This window comes from Rattus norvegicus, chromosome 1 (assembly GCF_021556685.1).
Source record: "Rattus norvegicus strain SHRSP/BbbUtx chromosome 1, alternate assembly SHRSP_T2T, whole genome shotgun sequence".
Classification (NCBI taxonomy): domain Eukaryota; kingdom Metazoa; phylum Chordata; class Mammalia; order Rodentia; family Muridae; genus Rattus; species Rattus norvegicus.
Genome location: NC_141534.1, coordinates 267048121 through 267070700, shown reverse-complemented (window position 1 = coordinate 267070700; position 22580 = coordinate 267048121). Strand labels below are relative to the sequence as shown.

The 22580-nt window shown below is 39.2% G+C and overlaps 2 long non-coding RNA genes across 7 annotated transcripts in view; one reads left to right on the top strand and one right to left on the bottom strand.

The window, feature by feature from the left end:
- The window catches only part of LOC148007934 (uncharacterized), a 61950-nt gene extending 56703 nt beyond the window's left edge, over positions 1-5247 (bottom strand). The window contains exon 1 of the long non-coding RNA XR_015648280.1: positions 5194-5247. This is a non-coding gene — a long non-coding RNA (uncharacterized LOC148007934). The remainder of the gene's footprint in view (positions 1-5193) is intronic.
- The window catches only part of LOC148007933 (uncharacterized), a 258830-nt gene that overhangs the window by 116695 nt on the left and 119555 nt on the right, over positions 1-22580 (top strand). For all 6 annotated transcript variants that reach the window (XR_015648240.1, XR_015648249.1, XR_015648250.1 and 3 more), the window contains one exon: positions 12114-12347. This is a non-coding gene — a long non-coding RNA (uncharacterized LOC148007933). The remainder of the gene's footprint in view (positions 1-12113; positions 12348-22580) is intronic.

Sequence of the window (22580 nt, the reverse complement as noted above, 5' to 3'; positions counted from 1 at the left end):
TTGACAATTATGTGACGGGAGGTGTTTCTTTTCTGGTCCAATCTATTTGGAGTTCTGTAGGCTTCTTGTATGTCTATGGGTATCTCTTTTTTTAGGTTAGGGAAGTTTTCTTCTATGATTTTGTTGAAGATATTTACTGGTCCTTTGAGCTGGGAGTCTTCACTCTCTTCTATACCTATTATCCTTAGGTTTGATCTTCTCATTGAGTCCTGGATTTCCTGTATGTTTTGGACCAGTAGCTTTTTCCGCTTTACATTATCTTTGACAGTTGAGTCAATGATTTCTATGGAATCTTCTGCTCCTGAGATTCTCTCTTCCATCTCTTGTATTCTGTTGGTGAAGCTTGTATCTACAGCTCCTTGTCTCTTCTTTTGGTTTTCTATATCCAGGGTTGTTTCCATGTGTTCTTTCTTGATTGCTTCTATTTCCATTTTTAATTCCTTCAACTGTTTGATTGTTTTTTCCTGGAATTCTTTCAGGGATTTTTGCGATTCCTCTCTGTAGGCTTCTACTTGTTTATTAATGTTTTCCTGTGTTTCCCTAAGTGTGTTCATGTCTTTCTTGAAGTCCTCCAGCATCATGATCAAATATGATTTTGAAACTAGGTCTTGCTTTTCTGGTGTGTTTGGATATTCCATGTTTGTTTTGGTGGGAGAATTGGGCTCCGATGATGGCATGTAGTCTTGGTTTCTGTTGCTTGGGTTCCTGCGCTTGCCTCTCGCCATCAGATTATCTCTAGTGTTACTTTGTTCTGCTATTTCTGACAGTGGCTAGACTGTCCTATAAGCCTGTGTGTCAGGAGTGCTGTAGACCTGTTTTCCTCTCTTTCAGTCAGTTATGGGGACAGTGTGTTCTGCTTTCGGGCATGTAGTTTTTCCTCTCTACAGGTCTTCAGCTGTTCCTGTGGGCCTGTGTCTTGAGTTCACCAGGCAGCTTTCTTGCAGCAGAAAATTTGGTCTTACCTGTGGTCCCGAGGCTCAGGTTCGCTCGTGGGGTGCTGCCCAGGGGCTCTCTGCAGGGGCAGCAACCAGGAAGACCTGTGCCGCCCCTTCCAGGAGCTTCAGTGCACCAGGGTTCCAGATGGTCTTTGGCTTTTTCCTCTGGCGTCCGAGATGTGTGTGCAGGGAGCAGTCTCTTCTGGTTTCCCAGGCTTGTCTGCCTCTCTGAAGGTTTAGCTCTCCCTCCCACGGGATTTGGGTGCAGAGAACTGTTTATCCGGTCTGTTTCTTTCAGGTTCCGGTGGTGTCTCAGGCAGGTGTCCTGCCGCTCCTGGGCCCTCCCCCCGGGAGCCCAGAGGCCTTATACAGTTTCCTCTTGGGCCAGGGATGTGGGCAGGGGTGAGCAGTGTTGGTGGTCTCTTCTGCTCTGCAGCCTCAGGAGTGCCCACCTGACCAGGCGGTTGGGTCTCTCTCTCACCGGGTCTGGGAGCAGAGAGCTGCTGCGGGCCGGGGTGTGAAATATTTTAATCATTTTCTTTTCCCTCTGGTTCACGAAGGGTTAATGAGTTTTTAAGTCTATTTTTTTATTGAATATATTTTTATTTATATTTCAAATGTTATCCCCTTTCCAAGTTTCCTGTTCATAAACCCTCATCCCATCCCTCTTCTTCTATGAGGGTGTTCCTGACCCATCCACCCATCCCTTCCTGCCTCCCACCCTAACATTCCCTTACATTGGGGAGAGGTCAAGTCTTGGCAGGATCAAGGTCTTCTCCTCCCATTGGTGCCCAATAAGGCCATTGTCTGCTAAATATGCAGCTGAAGCCATGGGTCTGTCCATGTATACTCTTTGGATGGTGGTTTAGTCTCTGAGAGCTCTGGTTGGTTGATATTGTTGTTCTTATGAGGTTGCAAACCCCCTCAGCTCCTTCAGTCCTTTCTCTAACTTCTCCAGTGGGTACCCTGTTCTTAGTCCAGTGGTCGACTACTAGCATTCCCCTTGTATTTGACATGCTCTGGCTGAGCCTCAGGTACATTTACACCATGAAGTACTACTCAGCTATTAAAACAATGACTTTATGAAATTCATAGGCAAATGGATGGAACTAGAAAATATCATCCTGAGTGAGATAACCCAATCACAAAAAAAACCCCACACATGATATGCACTCACTGTTAAGTGAATATTAGCCAAAAAGCTCAATTACCCAAGATACAATCCACAGTCCACATGGAGCTCAAGAAGAAGGACAACCAAAGTGCAAATGCTTCAAACACCTTTTTAGAATGGGGAACAAAAATATTAATAGGAGAAAATATGGAGACAAACTTTGGAGTAGAGACTGAAGGAAAGGTCATCCAGAGCCATATACATACAGCCCCCAAACACAGACAATATTGCTGATACCAAGAAGTGCATACTGACAGGAGCCTGATATAGCTGTCTCCTGAGAGGATTAATGAGTTCTAAGGCTCTTGTGTGGCCAGTGAGATGTCCTTGGGACAGAGGGAAACCAACGCTTATTAAAGCACAAATAGGAGAGCTACAGAATAAAAAACAGCACTTATGAGCACAGAATAGTAAGAAAGACTTAAGTTTCCAGGGGCCATCAGCTTCTGGTCCCCAGAACAGTAAGAGAATTACAAGGTCATAGATCAATTATCAATCTTTGGTCTTTGTCCAACTCTGTGTCCCATCTCAGTACTTGTGATTCTGGGAAGGTCCCCAGAACTTACAATGTGTTGACCCCAACCATAAAATTATTTCATTACTACTATTCATAACTGCATTTTTGCTACTTTTGTGAATTATAATGTAAATATCTTATATGCATGATATCTGATATGTGACATCAAAAAGGGGGTCTCAACCCTGACAGGTTGAAAACAACTGATGTAAAGGAATATTTTCTAATTTTCAAATTGTCGAGAGCTTTCTAGATTAAACCATTGGTTTGATTTTTATTTTAGTTCTGTTGTGGTCAGAGAAGACATTGTTTTAATATTCAATATTTCAAAGTGTATTGAATTCTTAAATTAATGTATATTATCAAGATTATAATATGATTACATCATTTACTTTTCCTCCTTCAAAACCTTCCTATTTTCCCTTCCTTTTTCCACCCTTCAAATTCATGGCTTCTTTATTCTTAATGATATATATATTATACATCTATATATATATATATATATATATATAGATAGATATATAGATATATCACAAACACACACACAAACACACACACACACACACACACACACGCACATATTCCTAAGCACATAAATCCAATCCAATCAATCTGTATAATACTTGTTTGTCTATATTTTCATGGAAAACATATACATATATATGTATATATGTATTTTTTTCCAGTTCATTGCCCAGGACATGTCCCTCTTAGATAAATTTTCCACATCCATTTAAACACATTATTTTGTGTGTAACATTATTATTTAGTGAGAAATTCTAGAATTAGAATCATTGGATAAAAATAACTGCAGATATGTACACCTTCTTAATTAACAGTCCTCTGGAGAATTGCCACATAGATCACCTACCCCTTCCCAATCTTCCTCTTTTGTACTATAAAACTGAATCCACTGAATCTGTAAATTCAGTCAGGGTCCTTCCATCCTGCTGGAATTGGGCCCCTGCATGCAAGAATAAATGTTCTTTGCTTTTGCATGTATTTGAGTCTGGGTTACTATTCTTCAGTGATTCACAGACCCTAACAAATATATCTACCTTCACTATTATTAGTGATGAATATATTAATTTTTAAAAGTTGTTTGGGCTGGACAGATAGCTCACCTTAGAGCACTTGTTGCTCTTTCGTAGGATGCAGATTTGATTCCCATGAATAATTTTTTAAAATAGTTTATTTCTTTAGTCGATTTTATACTGTGTTAACTCTATTTTTCTTATTGACTTATAATAACTAAAGAACTACAGGTGGTCAATGGTTGTGGATGAAGAATTATTTCCTCCACTGATGAGTTTCTACATAGGATTTCACTGTAAGTGTTCGCTCTGAACACATGTACGTAAAAGAATGCTAAATGGAGTCAGTAGGTTGTGTATACATAGGTGCACATACACATATATTTATATTGAACATTTATATATATATTTCAAGATACAAATTTGGGGTGAGGCATGGGAGGAGTTTGTGGGGAGTGAAGGATGTAGATACAGTTCTCATGTATAATGTTCTAATTTCTTAATTCAACCGTTTATCATACACAATGAAAATATTTCATTTTAGAAGCTTCGTTGTCATTTGTTTGAAGCACAGAGTGCTTTATGCTCTCAAGGATTCCATCTAGTCCTTCTCTTCTTTGTAAGTTTTATTGTTCTCAGAAAAATCTACCCATGCCCCAAAATCAGTCTTGATTTCTGTACATTTTCTCTTGCCTCCAATATTGTCACTAATCCATATTGACAGAGTGCTCCTGGTTGATATAATCTTGGAAAATTTGTTACCTCATTTTGCCACTATTTATTGACTAATATTTCTTTTCTGTCTTGGCTTATGATGCTGCCTTCATAACTTACTAAATTCAGACATATTAGAAAGCCTTTTTCTTTTCTATTTTTTTTAGACTCCTCTGTTTTGTCCCATTGATTTTTTTCAGGACATTTTTCTGCAACTAAAATGTAGTTTATTTCTGTATATTCTAAATAGATTTTAATATCTGCTAGGAGCTTGCCTGTCTTAGATTTTCCCTCATGGGAACTCAGGGTCTCTTATGGCTTAGTTCTCTACATTATAATCACATGAACACAAACATATATTCTTTAGTCTGTAAGCATTTTATTACAAAGATAATTTTATTATCATATATGATTTACTGCATAACTATTTTTTAAATATCTGAAGGTCCTTAAAGTCCTACCCTTCAGGAACCCATAGACAATAATTACTGTAATTTCATTCAATACATATTAATTATTATATTTTAAAATATGTCAGAATGCATTGATATAACTCTATGAACTATTTGTAGAATTTTAATTCTTTAAAATTTCTCTAAAAATATTTCACTGTCTTTCCATTTTCTGTATGTGCTGCATATTTCAATATGTTTTTATTTATGAAACATATATATTTAAATGAATGCCCATTTTAATGTCATCATATTCAAATCTTGCTTAAATACATTTATAGAGGTAAAACGTAGACCACGTACTATTAATTTTCAGTGTCATATGTATTAAGAAGTTGATATAAAATGTGATTTATCAGATACTCACAGGCCATCAGGGAGACACAGCTTGCATCCTCGCCAAAATCTGTGGCCATTGTTTCTTGATTTTTATTTTCTCACTAATAGGAAAGTTAAATACTTTTTCACAACCCCATTGTTTACTTGTATCTCCATGGTTACAAATTGATTGTTCAGTGAAATTGGACCCTTGTATTTGATAAGTTTTATTTACTTTTTATTTTATTGATTTGAAAATTGCACTGTGTGTAGACATTTTGATCAGTTCTACCTCATTTCCTTCCATCCAACACCCTATCTCCATCTCCTTATTTTATTTCAAATTCATGTATATTATTATTATCATCGTCGTCATCATCATCATCATCATCATCATCATCATCATCATCATCATCCCACAGGGTTTACTTAGAGCTGCAAGTACATCTGTTTGTAGAGCTATGTACCGGAGCACGGGCAGCCTTTCAGTGTGCACATCACAGAAGAAAATCAACACTCTCTCTCTTTCCCAGGAACCATCAATGGCTAAAGAGCTCCTTGGGTAGGTGTAGAATTTCGTGATCACTTCCCCTGTCCATTCTTGAATTATGTCAGCTCAGCCTTGTACATGTCCTGCACATATAGGCACAGTCACTGTCAGATCATGTGTATGATTGCTCTGTTGAATCCAACAAACACTGTTTTGCTGTAGACACCAACCTACTTTGACTTTTACAGTCTTTCTGCCCTACCTTATGAAGAGGGGATTTGATATAGATGCCCATTGGGGAAGATCACTCTGTGGTCTCTTCTTCTCTGTCCTATTTTGTATAACATCAAATTCAAAGATTAATTAGAAGTTAGCAAACATGTTTAACACATTGAGGTTTTATGTCAAGTAACAATATATCTTCTATTTTATTGAAGAATTATCTTATCTTTTCATAAAGTTCATCCTCTACAAAGTTTCAAAATTTTATAAGACTTACAACTTTTGAGTAATACCTTTCTCCTGCAAACAATATTGGATTTTGTAACTCCTAGTGCAGTGGAATCATAATGCTTTCAGATAATTACATTGATTTGAATATTAGGGCTTATTGACAAAATTATCAGAGTGTAGAGAAATAACAGCTTTCTAAATTGTGTTCTTTTGTTTCTTGGAGTTTCCATATCTATATTAAGGAGCACACTCGACATAAAAAGTATCTATAGCAGAGAATAATGGATGCTAAAAGAATGTCATTTTCTCTTCTTGGATGCCTATTTCTGCCTCTCTTGATGTTTGGTTAGGGCAATGTTTTCATTGTGACCAATAGAACATAGGTAAAAGTCACCTGAATGATTTATATTTCCTGTAATCACTTTGTATTCAGATATACTGCATGGATGCACAATAATTTTCCTTATAAGACATGGATTAGCAAATAAAAATATGATTTGCCCTTACAAATCATTTGTCAGGAAGAATCCAGAAATACTCCTCAAACCAAGACTATTGCCACTATCTTGATTCTCCGCAGAATAACAAGCGTCCATTGCTGAAGACAGCAAGCTTGAGCTGCAGGGCATAAAGTAATCAACACATAACTGGCCAGAAAACTTCCTCTCTGCTGAACAGTTTCCATGATGATAGAAAGTAGTAGGCAGTTTTCTGTAGGAATATACACATCCATGGAATTTCTACAGGTCCTCCTGTGTTCTACAATGTCAGCCTATCTAGCAAGGTGGGCCTACTTGTGCAACAGTGGCAGAAAGGTTAAGGGGTGTGGGGTGGGGTAACCACCTGCTTTTGCCTTGGATTTGAATCCTGCTCAACTAGAAAAAATATGTAGGCTTAGTACTAAACTTGATTAAAAGACCATGGCTCAGGAAGTTACAGAGCCTATTGAGGATACAAGTGTTGTTTTCCAAAGGACATGTTCTCAAACTGCCTGCTAAATATTTATTATGATCTCCATAAAATACTGCTGCCTTCTTGGCCAGAGAAGGATCCCTCTGCAGTGAGAAGTAGCCAGCAGTTAACACAGAGACTTGTACGAGATCTATGTACTGAGATTGAGTACTGACTGCTCAAGCGTTAAATGGGATGTTTATATCAACACTGTCTTCAGACCCACAGGAAGCATCACAGAATAGAGGCAAAAAAAATTTAAAAACTCAAGAGCAGGAGGAGAAGGAGGAATGCTGTGGAATGCTGCCTTCTGAACATGGTGTGCCCATTCTACCCATGAACTCATTACAGCTTTGATTTCCTGAATAAGATTGAGCTGATAAAATCAGTTAGCATTCCAGCAGCCACTGGACTCAGTGAGTTGTGAAAAAAAGAGAGGACATGAAGGGTAAAGGGGGCATGGTAGGAGTACTTGGAAGGAGCATGAGGAAGACTTAGGGGCTCCTGAAGGGTACCCATGATCAAAATTCATTTTTGCATGAAATTGTCAAAGAATCATACCTATTCTCTTAAAATATGTTCCATTAAAATATTATACCTAATCACATTCCCCCCTACTTAATGGATAAACACAAAATATACAATTACAGACTTTGAGAAAAGTGTACTGGGACTTACTTTCTTGAAGAAAATAACCGATGGAAGTTTGCACTCTAACTGAGGTTGTAACAATCTTCCCATGTTCAGCCAATGGGATCTTGAGGCTGTTTGGTGAGTGGTATTGACCTAATTAACACAGCAGCTTTGGACAAAGAACCTGCCTATAATAACTTGAAAGGATTCCGATTTCAGTTCTGCCCAGGATTAATGACCCAACTCTGAAGAAGAGACATAAGACTGAATACTAAACGTAGGTCCTGACAGCTGAGCGAGACCTGGCCAGGACAGCTCTGAGCTCTCTGCACTGGTGAAATACAGAGCAGTAGAGGAAGGAGAATTATCTTACTTATTCATTTTCTGAGAGCCTGGACATCTTGAGAGAAGTGTCATGGTCTATGAACCACACAGCCCCAGCACTCAGAACGAAAGAATACACTCTCCAAACACATCAGTTTACCAGTGTCATTTAATGTTGTGGTTCATCCTTCCCCATTGGTATAGAGATAGTAAATAGGATATAGTAGACGGTATACACTAGAGGTTGGACAAGGGAGAAGTAAAAGGGTGCCTTTATATGACAGCTTTATAAGACAAAATCTCAAGATCAAGTAGTCCCATCTGCTGAGGGTCTCAACCAACCTCAGGATATGGTCAAGGGCACGCTATGGTGGGGAGATCAAGGCACTGTAGTGAGAGGAACCGAGTAAACCACAAGAGTCAACTTGTTATATAATCCACTCCTATAGGAACCAGTTCCATGAGATGCTTATGATAGCAACTTTTAGGATAAAAGTTCCTATCCCATCAGAGGGAAGGAACTAATCTTCTCCATTCTGAGCTCCAGCACTGTGGTACTATTAGGTTAAGGAACTAAGCTCCAACGTGAGTCTCCATGGGGACAAACCCTATTTGAGCCATAACATTTACTAAATACACACTGAGCGTCTCTCTCTGTCTCTCTGTCTCTCTGTCTCTCTTTCTCTCCCTTTCTCTCTCTCTCTGTCTCTGTCTCTCTCTCTGTCTCTCTCTCTGTCTGTCTGTCTGTCTGTCTCTCTCTCTCTCTCTCTCTCTCACACACACACACACACACACACACACACACACACACACACACACTGGGGCAGTAGAGCCCCAGTTAAATCTTTCTAAAACCCAAGGGAATATATTTCCAGTGTATACTTACTCAGAAATTGATTTTACAGGCTCTAGTTGTATAATAAAGGACACATCAAGCCCTGGAGACATTCTTGTCTATATCAGTGAAAACCAAAGCTAATTAATACACAGGAGAGCTTTTCTTTAGAAAAATACCAGCCCATTAGTGCAGATAAGAATAGTGATCTCAGTTTATTGTGTGTATAAATTCTAGTCACATAAATGCAAATTGCCCATGAAAGTATTTAACCTTTCATGGTCAAAATTGTTACAAGGAGCATGAGGAGGACTGTATTTTCCTGTCTCTAGATTCTGTAAATGTGGATTTTGGTAGAAGAGAAATTGAGCATAGGATGCAATCTCAGTTAGGCAATGAAGTCATGTCTCATGAGGGAAGAATATGCTTTTCTCCTACTAATTAACCTACCTTTGAATTTCTTGAATTACTAAGTAAAGCCAAGTGAAGTTTTTATGTACCCATAATATTTTGAATTGGCAATAAAGCAAATTTACAAACTACACTGTTCATTAGAGTAATGCATTAGAGGTCACTAGAGAATATGCATGACATGGTCAAAGTTGAATGATGAAGTGAATGTTTCTCAAAGCTAAGGGAAATAGATTATGACCTTTGATGAAACTTTATAGCAAAAATTTCTATGTGTATTATGAACCACTGACACTATATTAATATGTGTTTTGTGTGTGTGTCTGTGTAGTGTTAAAGCAGTATATACAGTATATATAGCAGTTGAACACAATAATAATCCACATTACCAACATTTGCCCTAAAGAATGACCCAGAAGAAAAATATATGTGCACAATATCATAACTTTTAATTAATTTGTTTATTTTATAAATGTTTACATGGATCTATTTTATGTTAGGACCATACTAGATGCTATTAATCAATAGTGAAAAAATATGAATGCTAACACATCTTACTCTGGAAATATAGCAGTTTCCAACAATCAGGAACTTTTTATGATCCCATACAAAAGAACCAGAATGTAGTTCAGTGGCAGAGTACTAGCATATCAGGGAGCTAAATTCATGGCCTAGAGTTCATGGCTAGCACCATAAGAAAACAAAAGTGCACATAATTTGAAATGTTATGGATGATTTAAGGGGCTGTAGTCATTTGTCAGTGGTTTAGAGCTTCTGTTACTCTTGCAGGGGACCTGCGTTCAGTTCCTAGCACTTACATGGTGGCTCACAATGATCCCCTAACTCCAGCTCCATGGGCTCCTACACTCTCTGACCTCTGGGACCACCAGGCATTCATGGGATACATATACATATACATATACATATACATATACATATACATATACATATACATATACATATACATATACACACAGTTAACACACTAATCTACACAAATATATTTTTAAAAAAAGCATTTAAGCAACTGGATAGCACTTGGCAGAAAGATATAGGAAAGATGGAGCTCTTAGTCACCAGAGAGGAACCAGACCAGATGCTGGAGCTACATACATTTCTGAGGATGTTATTTATTATGTTTTGTTAGTTTATGCATTTGAGGGGAAGGATGCTAGCACATACATGGCAAAGTGCTAATGTGACAGTCAGAGGACAGTTTGTGGGAACCATTTCTCTCCTTTTACCATGTGTTGGGATTCAAACTCAAGTTGTTAGGCTTTAACTGCCGAGCTCTCTCCCTTGCTCAAGGATACTATTTTTAGTCTTGAATCATGTCACCAGCAAGAGAACATATGTAATAAAATAAAACCAAAAAAAATAAATAAATAAAATAAAACCAACCAATCAGACTGAATTTCATCCTTTTTCTGAAATGACAAAAGAGATGTAGGGTGTAAGCCATTTTTAAAGGTCTAGTCCACGGAAGGACAAAGGAGAGATTTTCATCAATGTCAATACTGGCTTTGATTGACAGTAGAGAAAAGGACTTCCTTGATGATCTGTGATTCATGCTGAGGCTTCAAGAGGAGATGGAGGTAAAGTCATGCATTCAGAGTCTGAAACACTGTGATAGGGACGCACTAAGTATACAGGGTTGTACAATGTCCCCAGGTGCCTGTTAAAAACAAATGCAAATATTCACAGAGGAACTTAAAATCCATGTGATTCCTAAAGTGGAGTTGGTGGCTCGCTCGGTGATAGAATGACTGTCTAGCGTGCACATGACTCCAGGTTCAATCCCCTATATTGCATCATAAAACACTGCAAAAAATAGCAAAAAAAAAAAATTCAGAAAAGCTAAAATAGGAAAAAAAGAGTATGAGAAACAGCTAATAAATTATAGAAAAAGCAACAAAATATACTCATGAAAGTAAAAGTGAATGATTAGGTGTATGTTTATATAATAAAAATCAAATAGAAAACTTAAGGCCAGCAATTATTTCTCAAATTATAGAATAATATACTAAGAAATGTTAATGAGAATACAGAAATTAAAAAGAGGCACATCAACTAAGAGTGAAAATGAAGAGAAATGGTTGAAAAAAATGCAGTTCCATGGACGATTATGCCAATGAATTTGAGTAGATAAATAGGACAAGTTAAATACCAGGAGCGGTAATACTGAATTCATAATGTCTTATTTCAACAAAAATATTAGACTCCCAATGCTCTTATAGATCAATGCTACAAAAACATTTGAAGTATAGATACATTCAATATCACATGCTTCATCCAAGGAAGAGTCTGAGTTAAGGAATCAGAAAAGAATAGCACAAAAAGTAAGCTGAAGGCTCATTTTATTCAGAAAATACATAAATATTTTTAAACAAAATAGTACCCTGAAGTTAACAATGTGGTATCAAAGATTATAACTTTGAGTCTTCCTAGAACAGAAAGGTTATTATAAATAAGAATATCTATCAAAATGTAAATAATAACCAGTTAATAGGCTAAAGATGAAAACCCATATGTGAATATGGGCAGATACAGCAGAAACATGAAGTAGAAATTTAAGGGTTCTTTGGAAAGTCAGTTGCATTTGATGGTGCTTTGCAATGGAAGCTTCTAGTTCTTTGGAAAGTTAGTTGTGTCCAATGATATTCTACTGCAGCACACAGATGAGAGGATGTCCTGCTAAAGCAAACATGTGAATGACTATTTTCCTGAAGTAGACACAGGTGAAAGGATGCTTGGATATAGCAGACATGTGAAAGGACACTTGATGAAGGTCGTATAAATATGACCCTACAGAAAGTGGGGGAGGGGTCTTACTTTTGCTGAAGTTATGAATATATTGATTCACCTTATACAGCGCTGTTGAGCTCAACTTGTGATAACACCACCATTGAGAGAAACTCACCCAAGAACTGCTCCCAAGGTTCCTGCAGCCTCACCTCAGGTGGTTTCCTCAGGATTGAATTACAGCTGCCTGATGTCTGCTTGCTGAAAGGACTAGACTGTAGCTGCTAAGTTGCACTTGGTATTTGCCATGGGACTGAACTGCTGCCAAAGAAGATAGAGCTTGCACCCAAAGTACTACTACTGAGTAAGTCTACTTCCCCTATTTATCTTCCACTGTCTCTGCTGGGTGGTGGGAGAGGGAAGCGGTTGAACCCTTATTAAAAATAGGTTGTAAAAAGTTTATGCCTACAGTGAAGGAACGTTTCATTGAAGGGGACACAGGTAAAAGACTAAGGCAGACTTGTGAAGAAATGTTTCACTGAAGCAGACACAGGAGAAAAGGTGTTCTGCTAAAGAAAGCACGTGAGAAGATACATGATGAAGGAACCTTCACTAATGACACACATGTATTAGTCTGCCTTACATTGAATAGTTGAGCTCAATTTGTTGGGACTCTATAGAGAGAAACACACCAATGTGTTCAACACTGATGTGCTGTAGTTTCTTGTGACTTCCTAGGACTCAGGCTGATTGGCAACATGATGTCATCTGAGACAGACTCACATGCGGAAGGACACATGGTGTTTGAAGGGTTGTATAAAAAGTGACCAATAACAGACGTTGAGCTAGACTTGCTTATAGAGCTAGTGGTGCAATGCTTGTTGGTCTCTCATCTTTGCTGATCTTTGTTTTGCTGAGAAAGGCACAGCTGAGAGCTTCTCCTGTCATTGCTGTTGGCCCTTGTCCCTCCTGCTGACTTGTGCTGATTTGGCTGAGGCCTGGCTGTTCCTGCTAGGTCGTGCCACCACTGCTGATTCCTGTTTGCTATCCTGAATACCAAACTGGACTTCCAGTATGTCTCTGAAATGTTTTCAAGTGTATCGAGCTGCCCCTTCTGACCTGTGAACTGAACTGCCAATTTCCAGACAATGCAGATGGGAGTTGCTCCAAAGAACCATTTTAAAACAGGTCTACTTCCCCGTATCCTTCCTTTTCCATCACCTCTGGTGGATGGTGGCCTAAAAGGGAGGTTAAAATGTTTAAGAATCATCATTAAAAGTAGGTTCTGAAAAATTAAAGTTACAGAAACATTTGATGAGTTGGGCAGCTATTAATGATTTTTAAATATTTGTATTTACTCTAGTGTTATCTGCCAGGAGCATGCTGGGAGAACCTTAAAATAATGAATGAGGGCATAAAACTGCCTTTGCTTGGTTCTGCTCAAAGCATCGTCATAGATTCTAGTTGATACAAAATGACAAGGCTGCACTAGGGGGTGAATCCACATGCATTCATTTTATTATTTTGGCTTCTTGTAATGGTATCTGTGATGAATATATTGTTTAGAATACTTCATAAATAATAAATGCAAATGCCTGATATGGTAATAACAAAAAAAATCCCATCCCTCACACTATTGCAGTATAGATAGGTAAATGATTTAGGTACCTATATCATTGTATGCCAAGATCCATAAATGGTCTGTTAATGAATGAGTAAACAGATCATAGTCCCGGAACCTAATCTCCCATCAACTGTTTTTAAGAGTTTCCTGCAGGAAGGAACTTTTGCATTGAGATTTAGAAGGCTACTCTTGAATCCATTTGTGCTGCTACACCAAAATACTAGAGTGGGGTGTTTTATTTTCAGTCTGACATGAAATGAGCCCACGGGCTCATTTATGCTTTGAGCACTTGCCCATGAACTAGTGGCGGTAGACTGGGAGTGTGGAAGCTTTAAGATATCAGGTGGGAGGGTACAAACAGGGAAACTCAGAAGTGAACAATGAACCTTGGAAAGCTCAGTCCTAAATGGGATGTCTTCATCAAATCCCTCACCTCAGGGCTGGGATAGCTATGCTGACGAGGAAGGAGAAAGATTGTAAGAGCCTTCAGGGGTGCAGGACACCAAGAAAACTGTCTTCCAGGCACAGCAGGGCTGGTACAAGTCTGAACACATAGAGACTGTGGCTACATGCACAGTGCCAGCACAGGTGTACCCCAGATGAGGATGCAGCACTAAGAGGGAAAGTGGACACAAGCTCCAACCCCAAATCCAGAAGCTACCTGAAATTGATAACTGCTTTCAAGTGAAAAATTAGTTTCCTACAAGGAAGTCTCACTGGGGATACAAAACATTCCGAAGGGCAGGTCCCAAGCCCAGAAGCTTATGGCCAATGGCATGAACTCAATGGTGTTCTTTGGGTTTTCCTTTCTTTTCTTTTTCATTTTTGTTGTTATTTAATGTTTTGGTTTAGATTGTCTCACAGTGCTTTGTCTAATCTTTTTTCTGACCTTACAGAGTTTTTTAACTTATATATTATGGTTTCTGATCTTAGTTTTATGGGTTTTCTGTGTGTGTAAATGTGTGTTTCTGCATCTGTATGTTTATTGTGCTTTTTCATAGGTTCGTCTCTTTTTTCGACTATTTATTTTGTACTATTTTTTACTATTGTAGTTTGTTTTATTTTATGTTATTATATTATTTTAGGTGCCTGCCTGAGACACACACACACACACACACACACACACACACACACACACACACGGTGGGAGAGAGAGAGAGAGAGAGAGAGAGAGAGAGAGAGAGAGAGAGAGAGAAAGGGTATGGATATGCATAGGAGGATGGGAAGAAGTTGGGGAGCAGAAACCATAATCAGATTATACTCTATGAAAAAAGTCTATTTCCAATTAAAAATAAGTAAATCTAAAAGGGAAGGCTAGAAGGATATTTCAGCCATTAAAGGCTAGGCTCAGGTTGGGGATTTAGCTCAGTGGTAGAGCACTTGCCTAGCAAGCGCAAGGCCCTGGATTCGGTCCTCAGCTCCGGAAAAAAAAAAAAAAGCTAGGCTCAAAAGCAAAAAAGCAAGGTAAGTGGCTCTTACTGGTAGAAATAGACTTTGAAGGTTAAATGCAGGCCCTGGGTTCCAGTGTTGTGGGCTGGTTCCTGGGCTACCATGGTATTAAAGTCACTCCTGCTGCCAAGAAAGCTACCATGTCTCTCACTCATAGTACTCTAGAGACCATAAGTGAAACGTTTCCTTCATTGAACCTTTTCTTTCTGGTACTTTGGTCTGAGTAACACAAAAGTAATTGATAAAGAGAACTGGTCCAGAAGCATGACAGGATCATCCCTGTGACTAAGCCCAGCCACATGTTTCTTTGTGATACCAGGCAGAATATTGAACATCTTGGAGAGACACTCTGGAATACTGTGATTAAAAAGAAAAAATTAGTGGGTTCTTGTGCTGGTCTGCATACGCTTGACCCATGGGAAGTGGCACTATTAGGAGGTGTGGCCTTGCTGGAATAGGTGTGGCCTTCTGGTAGAAAGAGTGTCACTGTGTACTTGGGCTTTGAGGTCTCCTAATGCTCAGGCTCCACCCAATGCAGAAGAGAGCCTCCTTCTGGCTGCCTGCAGAAGACAGTCTTCTGCCTGCCTTTGGATCAAGATGTAGAACTCTCAGCCCCTTCTCCTGTGTGCTGCCATGATCCTGTCATGATGATATGGACTAAACCTCTGAACCTGAAAGCCAGCCCCAATTAAATATTGCCCTTTAAAAAGGTTGCTTTGGTCATGGTGTCTCTTCACAGCAAAGGAAACCCTAGGACCGACCGGTCTTGTCCGTGAGTCTGGAAACTGGAGTATCAGTAGAAAAGCAGACAGTAAAGGAGTGTAATGAAGTGCTACATAGGGAATAAGGAGTCTGTATGAGAGGAAAACAGACCAGGCCTCCTCAACCTGCTGTGGTCTGTCTGCAGTCTCTTTTCAGTTACTATGCATTGATATGTTCCTGGGTATATGGATGTATAAAATAGATGCATGCATAATTTCCTATTAAATACACAATTTAAAAACTAATTATATATAGACCTTTTCCTTATTAAAGATACACATTTGTGCTGGTATGCTTGCTTTTGCCCATATAGAGCATTAAAATTGGCAGGATATTTGGTGTAGGTGAAGCATATTCAGTGTTTTCCTGGGTTGATTAATCTTTTGATTTTATAATCATTTATAAATGAGTCAACTGTTTTGAATAAATACATAATACAAAATGGAAGAAATATGTTTAGGGCCATTTTAGAAACCGTTGGAAGTTCTGTCCAAATACCAAGCCAAAAGTTGTTTAGCTTGCTTTTTAGAAACTCAAGTCAGAAGCTCAAACTATTTTAAACTTAAATTTCCTAATGCAAAACATTCCAAAGATTTACAAACCGTGATATATACTGAGGAATGATGGTAAGAAAGGACTAAAAATCTGTGCTTTTTATTGTTAAAACATTATTTTCTTAAAATCAAGACTTTCCAAGGATTTGTAAAAGCTCTGTAATTTGCACAGATAATAAGCTCAAATCTGAAAGGCATTTCATACAGCTTTTGTTTACATGATGCGGATTGAATGATCCCAGAGATCAAAGCATTCATGTGTGTCAAAGCCCAGGGTAATAAAGTCACATGATGCAGCATGATGAGTGCTGTCAGAGGCAACTCAGTTTCATTAAACATTTGAATATGAATTCATTTTTGGTCTTTTTTGGTCTGCTTCTATTCAGAGATCTTTTAGTATTGCATTGCCAAATATGTTTAGATCTTTGAAGTCAGTTGCACAACCCTGTATGAGGTTACAACCTAGACATAATAGCTTTTTATTTATTCCTGTATGTGTATGTGCCTGCTGATGCAGGTGCCAACAGAGTACATAGACACTGTCAGATATCCTGATCTTGGAGTTGCAGGCAGTAATGAGCCACCAGACTTACCTGATGAGAACTGAACCTGGAACTTCTGGATGGGCAGTAACTGTTCCCAACCACTGAGCACGAATCTAGGAGGATGGGACTAGTGGCTGTAACTGGGCTTCTGCTGCTCCGTGGGTTCTTTCTTCCACCCTCCTGCCAAGTCCTTCTTGGCCATGTAAGGGATGGCATGAAATTGTTCCCACCCCTGGAACAGAGCCAGCAGGGCATGGGCTTCCACAAGGGTTTATGGTTGCTGTGGGCATAAGGCTTGTTTGTATAATAATGCATGTATTTCCATGTTCTTTCTTTAAGGAATGTCCTTTCTCCCAAGGTTAATGACTCCATGATAATCAGAGACAAGTCCAGGAGGCAGAAGGTGTAGCTAATGTCTCAGCAAAATAGTAAATGCAGAGACCTCCAGGACAGTCCTTGAGGCTGTGGAAAAGAAATCTGAAAACATGAGTTCAAGAATAAATAATTTCTCAACTATGTAAAATATAAGGATTCAATATGAATTCTATAAGGAACTTCAGACACCTCAAAGAACAGAAGCACTGTGAGCCAGCTTGTCAGAAAAACAGAAAGGCAGGAAGATTCCTGAGTTCAGGGTCAGCCTAAGGCAGAGCTAGGCTTGGCCCAGGGATGGTGGAAATGCTATCTCAGGACAGGATCTACCCAGCTAGTTCATTGGCTGTGCGTAGAAAAGCAGAGAGATCTCTGAATTCATTTGCAATGTTAAAAAATATATGCTTGCTGTCTCTTTCTAAGAATCAAGGAGAAGGGGTTATGAAATGCTGATTCATGGAATAATCTAAAGGGAACCAGGGTAATGACTGAATTAATATATAAACAAAAGACTCAGCTTTTGGCCTGCAGGAGATGAGCTATCCAGAGAGATTTTTAGAAATGCAAGAGAAAGCTGTCTCAAGCAGAACACAGGCCATCAGCTTGTACCCCACATTTTGACATTGAGTCTTTGTTTTGCCTCTCCCAGACAGCCCTTCCTCAGAACCTCTCTGCAAGCTGAGGCTGGTCCTTGGCATCCTTCTTCACTCTTTCAAATCTCAGATAGTAGTTAAGAGAGAAAAAAAGAATAGAGGAGGAGGGAGGGGGTGTTATCATTAGACTACTTCCTCCTGATTAACATCATTGAGTTCCTTGGGGCAAGTTTGCTCTTTAGAGTCAAGATGCGTAGTTTCTTCTTGTTGTTTCTTCTTTGTACATTACTACTTAACATACTACATCTAACTGCAACCAGTAGCAATCAACCAACAAGCAATAACCCACCCCACCTCTTGGGGCTCTGTCATTTATAAATCCTCTGAAAAGTCCCCAGAGTTCCAAACATCTCACAATAGCAGAAACTACCCTTGCTAGAGCATGAGGCAAATCATAGTTGGATGCTGTGAATAATTCGAAGCAGCCCCATATCCTACACCTGGGATTAAAACAAAAACATATTCTCATAATACTTTTGTCTTTTTAAAAGAACCAGAATTCCAAAATTGTCGCTACAAGAGGCTGTTCATGTAACATTTTATCCAATAATCTGTCACCACCTATCCCCATTTTTGAAAACTTAAGTGAGGCTGAGTTCAAAAGTCAAAGACTAATCTATGTGAAAGAGGAAATTTCCAGAGAGCAAAACAACAATCAGTGTGTGAGCAAGGTTTACTGTGAGGATTAGGAGCAAATAGCAGCAGAGAACAGGGTAGAATGGGTATTTAATGTACATGTAGAATTGGCTGAAGTTGTTAATAGAGCATCAGAACAAGAAAACACACACACACACACACACACACACACACACACACACACACACACACCAGCCACTACTTTGTACTTGGACAAAAAGAAAAGGTACTGTAAGGATCGGACTCCTAGATCGGTGCCATGCTCACTCACCATCAGAGAAGCTTCCTCCTGCAGCACATGGGAACAGATAATGAGACCTACAGTCAGACATTACACAGTGAGAAAGACTTTGGAGTTCCATCAAATTCCACCTCTCAGAGCTCAGAGAATCCTGCTAAAGAGGAAGCAGAATGAGTGTAAGGCTCCCAACCAATGGACAGAAGCCAGGGACCCCTGTTGAATTAGGGAAAAGCTGGAAGAAGCTAAGGAGGAGGGGGACCCCAGAGACCAGCAGTCCCAACTCACCTGGACCCCTAAGATCTCTCAAACACTGAGCCACCAACCAGGCAGCATATACCAGCTGATATGAGGCCCCTGACACATATACAGCAAAGAACTACCTGGTCTGGCCTCAGGGTGAGAAGATGCACTAAATTCTGGAGAAACTTGAAGCCCCAGAGAGTGGGGAGGTCTGGTGGGGTAGAGATGGGGACATAAGAACATCCTCTTGAAGATGGGGGTGGGGAGGAATGGGATGAGGAACAGTCAGAGGGTGGACCAAGAGGGGGGAAACAACTGGATTGTCAAAAAGGTTAAATAATAATAATAATAACAACAACAACAATAATAATATCAAACAACAACAATTCTGGAAATCACTCTGGAGGTTCCTCAGAAAATTGGACATTGAACTACCTGAGAATCCAGCTATACCTCTCTTGGGCATATACCCAAAAGATGCCCCAACATTTAACAAAGACACATGCTCCACTATGCTCATCGCAGCCTTATTTATAATAGCCAGAAGCTGGAAAAAACCCAGATGCCCTTCAACAGAGGAATGGATACAGAAAATGTGGTACTTCTACACAATGGAATATTACTCAGCTATCAAAAACAATGACTTTGTGAAATTCATAGGCAAATGGAGGGAACTGGAAAATATCATCCTGAGTGAGGTAACCCAATCACAGAAAAACACACATGGTATGCACTCATTGATAAGTGGATATTAGCCCAAATGCTTGAATTACCCTAGATGCCTAGAACAAATGAAACTCAAGACGGATGATCAAAATGTGAATGCTTCACTCCTTCTTTAAAAGGGGAACAAGAATACCCTTGGCAGGGAAGAGAGAGGCAAAGATTAAAACAGAGACTGAAGGAACACCCATTCAGAGCCTGCCCCACATGTGGCCCATACATATACAGTCACCCAATTAGATAAGATGGATGAAGCAAAGAAGTATAGGCCGACAGGAGCCGGATGTAGATCTCTCCTGAGCAACACAGCCAGAATACAGCAAATACAGAGGCAAATGTCAGCAGCAAACCACTGAACTGAGAATAGGTCCCCCGTTGAAGGAATCAGAGAAAGGACTGGAAGAGCTTGAAGGGGCTTGAGAGCCCATATGAACAACAATGCCAACCAACCAGAGCTTCCAGGGACTAAGTTACTACCTAAAGACTATACATGGACTGACCCTGGACTCTGACCTCATAGGTAGCAATGAATATCCTAGTAAGAGCACCAGTGGAAGGGGAAGCCCTGGGTCCTGCTAAGACTGAACCCCCAGTGACTGTGATTGTTGGGGGGAGGGCGGTAATGGGGGGAGGGTGCGGAGGGGAACACCCATATAGAAGGGGAGGGGGAGGGGTTAGGGTGATGTTGGCCCAGAAACCGGGAAAGGGAATAACAATCGAAATGTAAATAAGAAATACTCAAGTTAATAAAGATAAAAAATTAAAAAGTATAAAAAAGATTAAATAATAATAATATCAAACAACAACAACAACAATAATAACAATAAATAATAATAATAATAATAATGATAATAATAAATAGAAAGTGTAAGAGACACCAGGAGAACAAGGCCCTCTAAGTAACAGGATTGAATCTCATATGAACTCACAGACTGGAGCAGGAAGTGCAGGGTCTGCATGTGGGTCTCTGTGTATATATTATGGCTTGTGCCTTCTCTTTTGCTCTTTTCCTTCTATTTATTGTGTTAAATGTGTTAGTGTTTGTGTTACTATACTGTTCTGTATCTTATTATAATACCTCAGAAGCCTGTTTGCTTTCTAATGAGAGAAAAAAAAAAAGGAAGTTGGTCTGGATGGGGTGGGGCAGGGAGGAACTTGGAGGAGTAGAGGAGGGTAAACCATAATTAGGATATATTGTTTGAGTGCCAGAGACCGCCTCCACCTGGAGAGGTGTTTCAGAAGTAGGGGTGTTTGTGAGAGGTGAAAAGAATTACTTGAAGTCAGTTGTGGGGTACAAGCTGACAGCTTTGTGTCCAGCTACTGGCAGCTTTCTAGAGATATCCAGACAGCTCAGCTCTCACAGACCAAAGCCCAATCTTTTATCTGCATACCAGTTCAATTGTCCATGCCAGGCTCCTTTTGGTTATTTTATAAATTAGCATTTTATGACCTTAACCCTTTGATTCTTATGAAAGATATCAACTACATTAAAAAACATTAAACATAGCAAATGAATTCAGAGATCTGCCTGCACAGACAATAAGTTAGCTAGGAGGGATCCCATTCTGAGATCACCATTTTCACCATGCCTAGATCTAAAACTCACTGTCCCAGGCTGACCTTGAACTCAGGAATCTGCCTGCCTTTTTATTTTTCTAACAAACTGGCTTACGAGTGCAGCTCCCTTTGTTCTCCTAGGTCCACGAAGCTCCTCATACAATTCACATTGCATCCTTATATTTTGCATAGTTGAGAAATTATATACTTTTGAACTCATATTTTCAGATTTCTCTTCCATAGCCTTAAGGGCTATCCTGAAGGTCACAAGTGTTTACCATTTTTGCTAAGGACATAGACATACCCTTTCCTCCTGGACAGCTGCTGCTAATTATCATAGAGTCATTAACCTTGAGAAGGAGAATGTTTCCCAAAGGAGGAACATAAAGTAAATTATGTACTTATTATACAAATATATTTTATGCCTAGCAACCATTGGTTCTCTTGGATGCTGGCTTAGCTGGCTTGGTATCAGGTAGCCATATCATGCTGTCCCTTGAACATGGACATAAAGGACTTGCCATCTGAGAAAAAGATATCTATTGTCAATAAAAGGAAAAAAATATAGTCACAGAACATCTGTAATGGCCACCAATGTTTTTGAGCAATAAAAGTGTAACATAGGTAGCACATATATTTAATGTTCTCACCCAGATTCTCACATATTACCAACAAGCATCAGCTTGAACAGTATCACCCTATATTGAAAATGTGCCAGGTTTATTAACAATTAATGGATTTTTAATTAAGTTGTGGATTCTGTTAATAATGTAGATGGCTGTTGTTTCTAAAAAAATTGTATAATCATTTATTTCTGTTGGAATTTTATAACTTTTATCCTGTAAATTTCAGAGCTGGAGTGGGACACTATTTGAACAGATATGAAAAGTCCAAGTAGAATTTCAAAGCATTGCTTATTTCTTTAAAAATGAAAACAATTTGTCTTTCTGGGGGAAAAAAAGAAAAGAAAGACAGAAAGGAGGGTGCCCAAAAAGAACAAGGTTGAGGGGTGTCCTTAAACGAAGTGACCTACGTCACATAGGCTTCACCTAAGACTTCATCTCATAGACCACTGACTAATGATCCTAGTGGGCTTGACTATCTCCTGATTCACAGCAGAATTGACGTAATACATATAGTTTCCCACAAAAGCCAAGAGTTACAAGGTCATATAGGTATCTACCCAGATGTTTATAGCCTCAGAGGCTATGCAAGCATGATGTGCGTGCGAGTATCTTCTC